The sequence below is a fragment of the Rhopilema esculentum genome, chromosome 7 (assembly GCF_057945365.1).
Source record: "Rhopilema esculentum isolate cy_ngs chromosome 7, ASM5794536v1, whole genome shotgun sequence".
Lineage (NCBI taxonomy): Eukaryota > Metazoa > Cnidaria > Scyphozoa > Rhizostomeae > Rhizostomatidae > Rhopilema > Rhopilema esculentum.
In genome coordinates this window covers 11,101,964-11,117,631 of record NC_142821.1, presented here as the reverse complement: position 1 = coordinate 11,117,631, position 15,668 = coordinate 11,101,964, and the positions used below count along the sequence as shown (strand labels likewise).

At 36.2% G+C, this 15,668-nt stretch overlaps 1 protein-coding gene across 3 annotated transcripts in view; it reads left to right on the top strand.

Moving 5' to 3' along the window:
• The window catches only part of LOC135683624 (uncharacterized), a 40,573-nt gene that overhangs the window by 827 nt on the left and 24,078 nt on the right, over positions 1–15,668 (top strand). The window contains exon 1 of one of the 3 annotated variants that reach the window (XM_065198934.2): positions 687–7,287. The exons of 1 other annotated variant lie outside the window; for it this stretch is intronic. The gene's annotated coding sequence lies outside the window, so the exon portion shown is untranslated. Of the gene's footprint in view, positions 1–686; positions 15,130–15,668 lie in introns of those variants that run through there. One more of the 3 variants, XM_065198932.2, reaches the window with a different exon arrangement.

Genomic DNA, 15,668 nt, shown 5'->3' with positions numbered 1-15,668 from the left:
CTTGCCTCCAGTTTTAGAAGCGTCAGTTGATATGCAAATTGTAGCCGAATTTCGTGATGTTTTCGCCACATGTCCACTTTTCAGAGCCAAAATTGAAGCACTCTTCAGTAAATTTAGCAATTTCTCTCATGAATAAATTATGCGATGGTCCAACGTCGTGGTTTAAACTCCGCGACCTAAGCGAAATGGTTGCCTGCTCAGCTGGTTTTAAACTTCACAAATATTAATAGAAACACATTTTGAAGACTGTATTGACCGATTATAAAAATGGACAGAAAACAAAGGTAGGTTATAAACGTATTCACCTGAATTAGGTAACGCCATGGTTAGAGTGATGGGACGGTGTGTTGAGAGCTTTCCAGAATGGTGCAAGCCTTGTGTAGCAGTATGTGGAGCAATCAAAGAGTGCAGTCTAATAGCTGTAAGGAAAACAATTCATTTCTTAACTTTGTTTTGTGTTGTGAACAGGGAATTTGAATAGAGCTTGAAGCTGGCTACAGCTCAGCCAATTTTATAAGCTTCAAGTTAGTATTTTGACTTGAAATTGCATCATGGCGATTTATCAGTCTGGCATCCATGCCTGCAAGTTGAGGCACTCTCCTCGCAAAAGTGTATTCATTTTTAAGACTAATGAGATAAGTGATGCTCGGCTTTAAATTCACAAACTTAATTTTCGTATCCTTCAGATCATGACAGTTTTGATTTATTAACAAAAAAGAGAGTCCATCATTATCACAAGAAAACCATAACATGCAAAAATAGGCATTTGACGGATGGAATATCAGAGATATGTTGACATGAAGTTGTTATTATCAGTTTAATATGCGAGCGTCTATTACCTGGTAGCCTGTTTCTTTTCTTTCAATTTGGCTGCATGTTTTGTGTTCTTCAAAACCGAATTCTTGTTATTCATCGAGAATAAAGAACGAAGATATTTTGTGCCTTCCATAAACAGAGGGGATTTAAAGTCCTATTCTTTACATATAGGACTTAATTTGACAATTATATCGATCTCGAAAATCGTATTAGTTTAGTTAGAAAAGTGGAAATAAACTTGATTGGTGAGTTAATGAAAAAGATTGAATGTATTTCTTTTTTTCATGTTTTTATTGCCATAATCCTCTTAAGCCTGGGGAATGTTTGATTATATGAAACTGTCTGTGTTAATCCATGAAATTGTCATCAGTTGTCCACCAAGGACACATTATGACACATTATCCACATTTTTATCAGCAAACCTATTGAGCAAACTTATTGATCTTTCGAAATTAAGATTTTTCGACAGGGCTCACCTGCAAGTATTTTGTTTTATTTTTTCATTGTTCGTAAATGAAATCTATGTCTTTCGAGGAAAATATTGATTTTTGTGAATAGAAGTTATCGATCACTTTTCTGACATTTATACGCTGAACGAGTGCCGGATGGAAAGCTTTAGTTTGTCTTAAAAAGTTGCTTATTCAAAGGCATTTTTAATATATATTTATTTGCATTGTGTTCCCGTGATGTTTGGTTTCTTCTTCAAACAGGATCTCGTTAACAAATACATTGCTAAGAAGTCCAGTGCCAACAATCTCCGTGCTTTTATTTTTGTATGAAAATAATTTGGTCATATACCGTGGTGAATTGAGAAATTTCGGTGGGGAGGAAAGTGAATATAGAAACGAAACACTTTTTTGTTGTTATGTTAGACACAAAGCTATCTTGAATGCAATGAAAAAGTTACAAAAATGAACCTACTGTTCTACAAAATCTGCAGGAAATTAATTAAAAATCCCAAGTTCGCAATATTTTCCATCACCAGTCGCAAAAAAGGACTAGAAATACTGACTGAATGTGACTTAAAATTCAAAGCATCGGAATTCAAATTTTGGAGGCGTCAAAAAATCATTAGTGCAGTCTAGGGAGAAGTTAAGGAGCAGAAGTGACGATGACCTAATGATTTTTTTGTTGGCAGTGAAGAAAAACCACAACCCGAAAATAATCATTAATGCATAGAGCATGTAGCTATGCATTGCAATGTTTGCAAATGAAAAATATCTGCAAATGTTTTCCAAAACGTTTAAGTCCCGTTGTAATGTATCGGATTTGATAAGTTGAAGTCGTGTAATACCTTTGACATTTTGAATTCTGTCTGAAAGTTAAAAGCGAAAATTTAGTGGTTTTTCCTGCGTTTGAAAGTTTTAGTGAGATAGAGCTTCGGTTCCCAATAATTTTTCAATTTCCCTTCTTGGTTGGGATTAATTCTTGGTAACCCTTCTTCACCAAAAAGAAATCCCAGTTAAAATGTTGATACTGAATGTATGAAAGCTTTATATGATAATGACCCACGCGATTGCTGGGTTTGTGGCTGCCAAAATGAGATGGTTATGCGATTTGTGTGTTTTTGGCTATATAAATTTGTATATATGGTTTACCTTTTGTGTCAGCAATAACACTAGCAAAGAGAGTGCTTTTCGACTCTTTTTGTGTCTGAATTTTAACAAGTATACACAAGTTTGTGCCAAGTAATGTGTGCTTGGCTCTCAAAATGAAGGTATAGCAAACACCAGTTGTTTTCATTGACCATCAAGCTACTCGTGGACAAATGTGCATTGGCCCCTTTGTCTAGGCTGTTGTGTTACCTGCATAATGTTTCTTTAAAGTAACTGATGTAATATGAAAATATGTTAAGCAGAAATGGTTCGAATGTGACATTTATGGAAAACCTTGAAGCCCGAACCCTAATTCCATCTTTTTTTTGTTCAAATGCATTTATTGAGGCATTCTGTTATTGGTTATTGCTACGTGATTCTTTGGATGTTGAGGCTTACAACTACAATTGTCTTTATGCCTAGAGCCTTCGAATGCTAGACCACATCTAGAGTACGTTTTGCCATTCTCGCAGCACTATCCAGTGAAATCTTGTCTTAGTAACAACTCGGGAAAATTGGATCTAGGCGATTCCTTAAGAGTTGAAAATTTAAAGGGTTACAATACAAACACTGTGCTGCACTGTAATCAATATTAGAATCACAGATTACAACTTGCTTCTCGTGCTTTCAAAAACTTTTTCTCAGATTGTTATGACCCATCCTAGCCATCTTGGTATCTCCAATTACAGCAAAACTATTAAAAATAGAACAATTTCATAGCAAATACTTTAAAAGCAAATTCTAGATGGATTTTTTATCAAAACCCTTCTTCTTCTTCTTCTTGATTTGAAAATCACCTTTAGGCAATCTCTACTCATTATTTGATTATAGGATTGGATGACGTTTTACTCATGGATGCTGTTTCTATCACTAAGTAATAAGTTTCGAAGCTCTGAAACAAGGCATACAGAAATTTCTTTAGATTGAAATGAATGGATCTTTTAAGAAACTTTTAAAGACTTCCAATTATTTTATTGCAAAGAACTGTGTTTTCTTAGAATGAAAATAAGAGAAAGGTACGTCGATTGAAATGGTGTCCAAGGGAATGAATTTTGCTCGTGAAAACATATTGCAAGGAGGATTAAAGTTGTATTTTCCACAACCATTCGCTTTAAAAACCTATCGAGAATTCGTCGTTCTCCATTCGCTTGCCCTGCCATCATCACGAATAGGAGGATCCAAATTCTGACTTCATTGTCCTAGCCACTGATAGATTTGCTAGCAATGTGTTAATCTTTTCATTACAAAGAAAACCTTTTTTGAAGGTGATTTACGTTTTGGATGTAGCACAATAGCAAACGTTTTTGGCTAAAAGCGTACTTAGGCAGAGATGAAAGAGTTCTCGTCATAGTTGGAGTTAAGCAAAGCTAAAAACAGTGAAAATTTTTACCATTAGCTGTTTTCTTGTCTGCAGCACACCCCCTTTCAAGATCAAAATAATTATGCATTTTTTTAATGAAATATCGTTAGAAAACTTTGCCCACACAAAAAAGGACCAAAGAATTGCCTGTTGCGCAAGACCCTTTATTATATATGTACAAAGAAGTTTCCATTTTTTTAAACCGAAACTTTGAATTGAACTTGTGCTGCTGCACTCTTTTATCGACAATGTTCTGAATGCTTCTGGTAGGTTTTTTATATCTAAAGAGACATCCTTTATAACATTTGGTCAGGTCGCAAACTTTGAGGCCATAGTCATCAAAACAACTTTAATGGATACTCTGTGCAAATTTGTCTGGAAAGAATTCTAAACACAATCGCGTTTTGTCTTCGTTGAGACCAAGTTACCTGAGATACAAGAACCTATTCTTTAAGAATTCCTAAATGGCTTTTAACATTTAGTTTGGAAATTTTCACCTCAGGGGCCCATTAAGAAGATATTGTTTCTGCAAATATTTGACGTGTTGAAAGGCGAGTCTACCTTGAATTTGTTAATTACGCCAGATCCATCTGTCAGATACCATATGATTTATGTACAGCTTTATAAACTTGACGTCCTGGCTTTTCAAAATTTGTAATTATTTGTAAATTATGCCAGATCCATCTGTCAGATACCATATCATTTATGTAGAGCTTTATATACCTGAGGTCCTGCCTTTTCAAAATTTCCAGCGTTTCAAACTATACTTTTTAGCTTCTCTTCCAAGAATACTTGATTCTAATTATGCATTTTTATAATTGTAAAATGCAAATCATGCCAAATCTGCAAGTAAATGAAAAAAGACTAGACAACAAAGCAGTAACAATTGAATTTGCTTTTTTATGTAGACGATTTCTTTAAAGTAGCTTCTTGGCATTCTGGTGGAGTCATATGGAAGTGGCAGCCTGTAGCAACCTTGTTTATAACAATCGTTTCCCTCAGAAGATTGGCTACTTTAAAGTTTTTTGTTGACATGCTGTTAAAACTGGTTTAATTTGAATGACCACTTTTCAAAGAAGCTGATGTACTAAGGATTTTTTAAGATTTTCTGAGCCAACCCAACAGCATATTTGACTGAGTGACTATTGTTGCCCTGAAAGAGGGGAAAGGGGCGGAGTTCCAAAAAAGGCAACTTAAGAAAAATTACCCTTTTTTATTTTCCTCCGCTTTTGTAGTTTCCAAAATAAACAGAACGAAAATAGAAATCCCAAGGAATTATAAAGTCGCGAAAGTAGACTTAAGTTGGCCAAAGGAATTCAGCGAGAAACCGTACGCGAGAATTGCAAAAACCTCAATCGCCGCGTTAAAACCAGATCAATCACCTGATCATGTCAATGCTTCTGAACAACAGAGCTTGTACCATTGAGAAACGGACTACAGCCCTGTGTACATTACACAAACTAACCTGGGTTGGCCCTAGGTTAAATGTAATCCGGGTCGAACCCTGATTCGATACGCTGGAAACTGTTGGTTTTGTAGTTTAAATGGTATCAAGGGCGAACATGGGTTTGTTTGTTATCGACGCATGCGTAAAACACACAAATTGAAGGTGAGGATAAACAAAATGGCGGCGGTCAGCGTGTATATTGTTTATGAACTTTACACAATATGTACAATGAATCGACTCTAAAAACAATCATTCCCCAATGCGGGCCTACAATGAGAAAACTTTGCATTCGCGCTTTGCCTTGTTTTGCATTCGGTGCCATTTCTGTCACTGCGCGTGCGTCCTGAAGAAACTAACCCAGGTTCGCCCCAGGTTTGCGTTTACACTACACTTATCTAAACTAACCCAGGTTCGACTTAGGACGAACCCACCTTTCGAGATGGATTAAATAAACCCTGGGGGAACCTGGGTTAGTTTGTGTAGCGTAAACAGGGATTACGATAGCGGAGGAAAGTTTAGAGGTTTTAAGTTAGACCACCTTAGTTCTTTATTTCATCTTGGGTGTTAACGATCTTATGAATCAGCTGTTTTTTTAATCATTATTTCGGGAGGTATTTTGAAAGTTATCAGTGGATACGGGTTGAAGAATGAAGAAGATTGTGGTCTAGGTTTTGCTGGGATCACGTTGTATCCTATCTGCTCAATCTGTTAGTATTGTTGAAGATTACGCGCCTTTCGCCGCCATCACGTGACAATCACAACATCGATAACAATCAGCATGTTGGATCTGCTTGACATTTGAAATGTGGATCAATGGTTGAACTGTTAGTTTTGTTTCGGATGGCTTTGAGTTCGCAGTTATTACAAACAACCTGTTCAGCAACTATTATTTACTTTAATGAAATGGTTTTAACTGTGTTTGCTTTTACCACCTCTTTACCCTGAGTGCCGGAGTCTCCAATATAATTTGAAACTAGTCATAGAAATATTTTTTGAGCGAGGAAAGGAAATAGAGACTTTACTGTTACGTCTACAATGCTTTATCCCCGGATTCATGTGGCTATGGTACCCAGGGTACCACCTCTTATAAACACTGTCACTTCAATTACATATATATCTTTCTATAAATATGGCTATTAAATCACGTGCATCACAGAACATGGTCAGCCATTTGTCGGAAATTTACATTACCGGATGTGCTGCTCCTCAAACACCATACTTGACCCCAATGCTGTTGAGTAGGCAAGGCATATGACTGATAACATTTGAATTCAGTTATCTTGTTGCAGATCATGCAGTAGGTATGCAAAGCAAAAGTTAATCAAATGCGTTTGGCTTTTTGCATATATTGATTGGATTCTTGATATCATCATGCATAATTTCACAGGTCTTGCATCTTAAGGAAGTCTGATTTAAACTGAAATCTTACGAAGTGCTCAGATTACACCAAATGCTATCAGTTTGGCAGTAAGCCTTTGCTCTTAATTAACATTGGCAATATATTTTGGTTTATAAACCAAAGGTGAAACTCCATACCCGAAGTCATCATTTGGCATTATTGTTTTACTGACGAATTCATGACAGGTGGTTTTGTCCGCCAAGATTTACACAAAGATGAGCTGTTCGACACTGCGAGCTTTCGTTTACAATCTTCACAGAAGGCGCTTCTTAGATGTTGCATTCCACTCAAAGTCATGACGGGTTGAAATCAACAGCATGCCAAAATTTGTTGGAAGTCTTGCTTTGATTCGATATTTGAGGTTCAGCCACGACTGGATGCTGTCTTAGCATTTGTCTACAGTTTCTGGAAAGCGTCATCGGTTCAAAAGAACTTCAAACGCGTACCGGCATCTTGGCATTTCAAACCATCTTCTGTGCAATCGTATACCATTTGTAAGCCTGCCGTTAATTGCAAGTCTTGGCAAATAACATTCAAACTTAATGGATGTGAGAGAAAAAAGATTTAATACAGACCAGGTTTATTAATAATGTACATCCGTTTAAAGTGTTGTGAAGGCGAGAATTGACTTTTGTGCAGTGTCGAACGCAAGACAAGCGACAATGTTGAGGTATCTATCTGTGCACTTCTATTCCTTTTTTTAGGATTCATGCATTTTGTTTTTTTTATTGCGAATTTTAACATCTGCCAAGACGCTTTTGATATTTTGGATTCATGTTGTGAATTTTCATCAAACTTCGGCGCATATAACTTACGTTTGCTATGTCTAACAAAATATACTTCAATGGCATACGATAGGAAAGAAGTGTTCGTTGTAGATTTTGCTGGATCATTTTTAGAATATGCGTTATGTAAGTATTAATATACAAAATAAAATATACCATAACATACCAAAGGGCAGCATAATTGTACCTATAAATTTTGTATGTATTTCATTTTATTTTTTTCTTAAACGTGTCTCTCTTCCGCCGTGCTGGTTATCAACATCATTTCTATATGTAATCATTTCGTATATTTCTTTATGTTTCTTTATATTTTTTCATTTACTTCTTTCCCCAAGTGTGATATTCTTATAATGTTTCCCTTTCTTTTTACCACAACCGTCCTTTAATTTGACTGATTTAAATCGACTGGAACAATACCTCCTTTTCTCTCTGAGCAACTATCACATTGATATGCCATTTTTAGGCTCAATAACGGGTAAGATATTTAAGAAAACTGTCACCAAAAACCTTTGTAATTTTTAGGTTACTGTTACTGGTCATATTAAAAAACAAAAGTTCAAATTTAGCAGCCAAGTTTTCTTTAAACTTTCTACGTACTTGCAATTAGCAAATCAGCGGCTTTAGTAACTTTATTTTGAAGGCGATGTTTTTTGGCCTGCTGTTCATTTAAGCAGTCTATTTTCTTCCTGCACACATACACAATTTCTTAATTGTATAAACTATTGAAATTTCCAATATTCGAAATTCTGTATACCACCAACCTCATTATTTCATCTATTAGTGAAATTACGACCACGGGTCATTATTTTGTTTTATTATTTTACCATTGATAATTATAATTTACCGTGCTCGAACAATAGAATCGTTTCCATGTAGAATTTTATTTATATTATTTCGAGCCGACAAAATTATGTCACATTTGTACATCAAAGGAAACTGAGATAGAGTCGGTTAACGCAGCGAAAAGTCGCTTGATATCTTAACTTGAACAACCCCATTATAATCGCCAGGTCCTAATCTTTGCTGTAGTCCCTCTAAACACAGTAATGTTTTTATCGATTTAGGATTTTGTTGGAATGCTAATCATTCTATCAATTAGTAATGCTATTTTCTTGTATTTTTCATAATTACCCACTCAATTAGAAAGATAATGTGATAGATATCGAAGCATTACGATTTACGCTTTTGCCAATAGCCGGGCTACTTTTGTCAGCTAAATTATAATTTTATTTAAAAACATTCTTGTCTTTGGTAATCCTGAGGTTAGTGTCCCATAAAAAATTAAAGGATTTCAAGAGATAGCCTGGACTAATAAACATCGGTTTTCTGCAAATCTTTGACGTATAGAATATTCTCAAAAGAAGTTCTCATTTGTAGCACAGCTTCAAGCCGAAATTTAGTTTCTTTTGAGTCATGAATATTTTTTTACCATGAATTGCCTTTTATTGAAATCAAGTGTTATTTCATTGGATTTTTTTTAATTTATGACATCATAGAGTTTGAGGTTTCGTCAGATTATCTTACCCGACCTTCTTTAGATGTTTGTAGAAAATTATAGAATGATATCTGTCACCGTTTTGAAGTACATACTAATGGAACATCGACTATCCGGAATCTTTGAATTTGGCTAAAAATCCGGACAATTTAGAGTCTTGTTAATGGAAAATGACCATTTGCACAGTAAAGAATAATTTTGCGTTACTGTTTTGGTTTTGTGATAACCATGATATATTTTTGGCTAGCAGGAAAATGCGAATCATGAATAATGACGGATTTTAGATAATACCGGTTGATGTAGATCCGGTTGATGTAGATCCGGTTGATGTAGATCCGGTTGTTGTAGATCCGGTTGTTCGGTCTTCTATCCACCCACTCTATAACACTCAGTACCAGCATCCACGTGCCTGGTAAACAGACAATGTTTATGCTGGCAGATGTTCGTATCTTCATCTTTTATTAGGTATGTTTTTCTGTGTGGAAGCCTTTGCCATTAGCCTATGATGCAACGCAACAATTTTACAGCGAACATGTTGTTCATCTCTTGCACAAATACTTAACTTCGCACAACTATGACGGTATGAAATAGATAGAGTTGACGACATAAGAAACCTAGCTTGATAGTATTACATTAAAAAGATTCTTTGAAATTTTTTCATTATGGTACTTGGCTAGATAATGGCTAGATAATTTTTTTGGCATGGCTAGATAATGGCTAGATAATTTTTTTGGCATGGCTAGATAATGGCTAGATAATTATATCAATTTCAACTTATATGCTATTTAAATGCATCACCACCCCCCCCCCCCCCTGTAAATCAGTCTGTCTCTAACTGAGAAGCTACCATGCCTGCAAAATTCAAAATGAAAAAATGAAATGAAAAATAAGAAAATCAGTTTGTGTTTTTAATTTCCGTGACTTTCGTACATAGCACTAGCTAGCCGCTTCCTGTTGTAGTTTCTTTTGATAAAGAAAGGAGATTATTCACTGACACATTGCCCACCATTCTTGGGAAAACATGAAATTCTCCTGTTGAGTTTATGTGTTTTGATCGCATTTAAAAGTCAAATCTAGTTGTCGAACGCAAATGAGTCCGCGATTAAACCACGGTCGGCGCTTGTCAAACACTTACATTTTTCATGTTTTTATTGTTATTAGATTCTCCCGACTTTCGATAACTATTCTTAATTTGCCGAACATGCTGAAAGCTTCGATTCTCTTCTGCGTTTATTACCAGCCTTATCGTCATAATTTTCACCTTTGAGGTAAGCTTTATAGTTGTCAATGAAAACACGTTTTTATGTTATTTGAATCTCCAAATATTAGCTAAGCAGTCTGATTGCTATCTACCAAATTTCACTGATCAATCGTCCAATGAAAACTCGTATTTTATTGGAATGTTCATATTTACTCCACCCGAGAAGTGCTTGATTTTGCCGAAGCTGGCCTAGTATGGCAAGACTCTGCTCAATTGTAAGCAATAGTGGCGACTTGTTTTGGTTGAGAACTTAAAACAGTTCTTTTTTATACACCGAAACGCCCTGTCTATACGAAAGTGAGAACTCTGCAATATTCTGGTTTACAGTAACCACAAACTGTAGGTTTATTAGTGTATAGAAGGCTGGTCAACAGTAACCGGAAATCGTACACAGTTTATATCAACAGCGTACAGCGGGCCGGTTAACAGTAACTCTCATTAATTGGCCTGGTTTCACCCTAGGTTTCCTGTCTATACGAAAGTGAGAACTCTGCGATATTCTGGTTAACAGTAACCACAAACTGTAGGTTTATTAGTGTATAGAAGGCTGGTCAACAGTAACCGGAAACCGTACACAGTTTACATCAACAGCGTACAGCGGTCCGGTTAACAGTAACTCTCATTAATTGGCCTGGTTTCACGCTAGGTTTGTTGGCTGGAAGAAGGCCTGGGGCTCAACAAATAACATTAGGACGACAGAAAACCAGAAATTTGTTTAGTTAAAACGCGTTGCAGGTAACAATTTCATAAAATTAAAACTAGAAATTAAAGAGCAAATAGGGAGTTGATCTTAGTGGGAAACATGTGCTAGTATTTGTCAAGTTCAAACAACTTATTAGGTCAGTAGAATTTTGAAATTATTACAAACAGTGTTCTGACGCCGAAATGTAGCGAAATGAAAAGTGACCAGACACAGTTTGTCTAAAAATCTTTACACTTGAATTGCAATTTTGTTGCATTTTAACCCATTTCGTATTTGAGTGATGACAGATAAAAATATAGATGAAATACAGAAAGTTTGCGGATAGGCTTGCGGAATCTATTACAGTTATCTCCACGACAAGAAACATTGTGACGGTTTGTGTTGACGCGATCTTCTTTTAGTTCGGGAAATAATGTTTTAAAGGAGTTTAATTTCAAGAACCTAGTTCGATGTCAAACCGAGATTGAAGTAAATTTGCTGTCCAACAGTAAGAATATTTGAAGAATTTATGAATTAATTTTCGAATTCATTCGAACTATTGCCTGAGATCGACAGCGACGCTTAGCGAGATTTGGGCTTAAGGGGGTATGGCTAGGAATCAACTTTGAAGATTGTTATGTGAAGATGTTGTTCATTTAGTTTCATAGCAAAGGAAGGGCTTTCCTAATATGTTCACTTGATCCTCTGCATGATTTCTTCTGCGGAGTTCTTAGACGGTTTAATGTGTTTTTAACTAGCAATAAAAAAAGCATCGTCTAAGTCATGTTTGTTGCAAAACATAGCAAAAGTTCGTGCTGTATGCTTGTGTTTCATGCTACTTTAGCTTACTTTAAAGATAATGTCGACTTTGATACCAGCGTCACTGAAACACATATGGGTTTCTCATGGATCATGTCTAGAGCCACTTCTTTTGAAAATGAAGCAAAAAATATTTTCTTTGTCTCTAAAGGCGACAAAGCTTAATTTTCCTTTGATGTTGAAAGTCTGCGAGTTTATAATGTTGTGTTTAAACTTTTTGCAATTATGAGTTCGGGCACGTAGCCAAAGATCTTATTTTTTGTCGTTATCGAAACTCGACAAGGCTGTTGTTTGCTTGGTAACTCGATAGATGTGGTGTACCAATTAGTTGCAATAAATGAGGGCATATCCACGGAAATTTCTAGTGCAATCAAAGCAACGCAATATAGACAACATTAACAAGCAACTTTGCCCTGAAACCCCATGCATAATCCCCGAATGTTCTTGGTGAAGAAAACCAAGGAAGATAATTGTCCTATTCTGTTTGATCGCATGGCCTCTTGTGTAATCCAATCAAGCCGCATTTTGTGAGGTTTATCGCTTAGCCATGAGTACTTTTAAGGATTTTGGCGAAAAACAAAAAATTGGCCTTTCACTTAATCTGTGTTTTTTCTCTGAGGATTTGCGGGTCAAGATTAAAACTCAACGAAACGTTTTCATTTGATCGAGTGAAATCTTGTTAATATGTTGGACCGCTATAAGACATTTAATCTGCAAATTTAAGGTCTTTGAACATTGACTCTGAAATTTTGCTTTTCACTTCAATGATATCGCTTCATATGTTCATTCAACATTGGCCCACGCATTTGTGATTTTTGAAAGTATTCTTTAGCAGACTAAAGTGTAAAATCAACAATGCTTCAAAATGTTTCATACAAAACAAGCGTAGAGTCTAAAGTTATGCATTATTCAGAATTCTCCAAGATGTATGTGTTGAATGGTCAAGCTCATCAAACAACTTTTCGAGGTACTAAGATAAATTATGATAGAAATCTGACCATCCCACAGGTGGCGTCTCATTTTAGGCGTGGCTCAAGGATCCATTTCTTTTAAAATGACCTTTCGTGGAAAGATAATAGCCATTGCAGGTTCAAAAATTGACTGCTGCGATAAGAGCAAGCGTAAGTCCTTTTTCTCTGATTAAGGTAACGTTCTTTTTTCGCTTGTAGTTGACCAATGAAAATGCGCCAAAGCAACTTTCAACCTGCATATAACCTAGAGCGGAGGCTAACCCTAAAGCCTGTGAAACACCTTCTGCCTGAATCTTCTAATTTTAATGATTTTCTGAATCAGATCCGGATTAAATCAATTTTAAGACTCACTGCAGTGCAATTAAGGTGGATTTTGAAGGTTGGAAGGAAGAAATAGATAATCGCCTAAGGAAAACTGTTTGTATTTTTAGCACGCTTTCCTTTTTCCGGCCTCAAACGCTCTTTCGAGCAACTTCACTAAAAAGCAACATCATATCAACGCACTCGGGCTCTTTTGTTTCTCTTAGGTTTCAAAACGGCCCTTCTTCTCCGTGTAATCTCACAAGTTTTGTACTTAATGCTTCTAAGCAGATTTTTAAGCAACGCTTAAGACTACATTACTCACTTCACGTGTCCAAGCCTTAAAGTTGAGCTCCATTTGGGATGACTTGTTTTGTTCGTTACAGGCGTAGAAAATTTACCCTTTTTTTGGTGCGCTGTGAATTTGTCATGTCCTACGGATAAATTTATGTGACCAAATTACAGTGACTACATATCTCAGCCAATTTCCAACACATTTAGCTGATTTCGCACAGGTATAGGTATATCATGATTATGCTTTGTCATGTTATGTAATCAAACTCCATAAATGCTAGAAATGGGTATTTGCGGCATTGACCTACATCATGGAAGGCGGCATTTGAATCAATGCCACCTTTCCATGATCTAGGTGTTGGAAATATATAATCTTGCAAGAGTGTCAAAATATTGTGGAACATTCTAGTTTACTATTTCAGATCATTCTATTCATTCAGATCATTATTCGTACCGCTACTCATAGTTCGATTTTAATTTTTATTGATAATTACTTCCGCTTTCTCGAGCATTCTGGATTGATATTTTTATAGAAACTTTTTGAACATTAAAATAAACATATAGAGGAACACTTCTGTATTAGGTTAGTTTGTTATTCATATGATTACCTCTGCGTTGGTAAAACTGTGTTTGTACGTGAATACTTTCAAGAGTAGGCATTACTGGGAAAGTTTGATCGCCGGATGAGCTAATCCCCATTGAATCTTCTTCTAACCTTGCTAATCTTTCTATCAATTTACCGTCAAATGTCTATCCTATTCAAACTCAACAACTTTGTTTGATTCTGCATAAATTATTCTGTCTTTGACAATAGATAATTTATTATGATTCTATATTTCTTTGTCCAAAGCTATTGGAATCTCCATTGTTTTTGGTCCATCACATTTCATATTCTTCCAGTATCAGCGACGAGAAATTTCCTGAATCCTGGGTTTAAAGCAAATCTTCCATAATCACGAGGAACGACTGGGGAAGTCCCTCTTTACCAAAGCACCGTTATAGGGGCAATGTAGCTTCTAAAAATCCCAAGGTCGAGAGCAAAATGACCTTCTTCCATTGCCGGTCATCGTTCGTTTCTAGACTGACAGCAATGGGAAAGTGCGCCTATTTCAACAGAAACTAAAAAAAAGCCTGTAGTTTTGTATCACCCGAGTTGAGGTCTGACTCCGGTTTATGTGTCCTTCCGGGTTAAGTCTCATTGAGATCCGAGTTTGGATTCATTAGTTGTTGCAATTGTCTGTGCTGGCAAGTTTCAAATCTCTTGATTTTCAATCCCAGTGCTCTTTTTGTGATCAGGGCGAATTCCTCAACTTATCCCGGGTCGAGAAAACGTTCCTTTTCGCCTATTCTAATAGAGAAGGGTTCATACATGTTAAGGGTCTTTTTATGACAACTCTCGAAATATGAATCGTCGGTAAAATAGATATTAACGTAAATGATTCCGACCTGGATTACATGCCCGAGTCCGGTTCATTTTGTTTAAGATATATGGTACCTATACTTTGTTGTATATAAAACCACATGTCAGGCTATCTAAAATGGATTTGCAATAGCTCAGGAGACTTTGATATGTAAAACAAAACGGCAATCTCCAAATGATCGATGAATCATCAGTGAAGTATGTATGAAACGAATGAGAGAATCTACAAACACGATTAAGTGAACTGTAAATTTGTTTAAGCCTTAACAGTGTGTTTAGATGTTTAAAGTGCAAACACCTTCTCTAACACTGGCTTTGCGCGCATGGAAGCAACAATAGGGAGCAGAGTGAGCTTTGTTCTTTTTGTAAAACTCTCTTGCTTTGATGCTTTTCGCCGTTCTTGCTAGCTGAACAGGTATCTAGAGCGTAAAAACAAATTAGGAGATTGACCGCGATATATTGCAAAGCTGTCTTGAACACAGAAGGTAAGCATAATTCTGTAAAACTTGACCTTCGATCTGATGAGTTGATTAGATTTTGTAGTGAGCTCTTCAGGTTGGCTTACTTTTGTAATGCAAGAAACATTGCTTCCCATAAAAACCCGTCTTTCATCGATTTATTTTTATAATATATACACACACAATATATATATACATATCTTGAACCAGGTGATAAAAACTCACTGCCTGAGGAACTTTCATACCAAGCACTGGTATCTCCAAGTAATTCTTTGCAATTTTCCCTGGAATTTCCAAAATTCTCAAATGTTTTCATTTCCCCCGAAAGACAACTTAGGGTATCACGTAAGAATTACACTCCTGTCCGATGTACATCATAGTTAGCTATTCAACTGATATTTTTCTGAGAGGGGATCGGGTGCGGGGCAGGGGTGCAGTGATTTTTATAGGGGATTATAAATTTAACAAAAGGGTGCTTTTATAGTATGTGTTGTGCTTAAAGGTGGCTTGGCATTAATGGAATTCTCATCTGGTTTGGTACAGGGTTATATTTGGTGGTTGTCTCT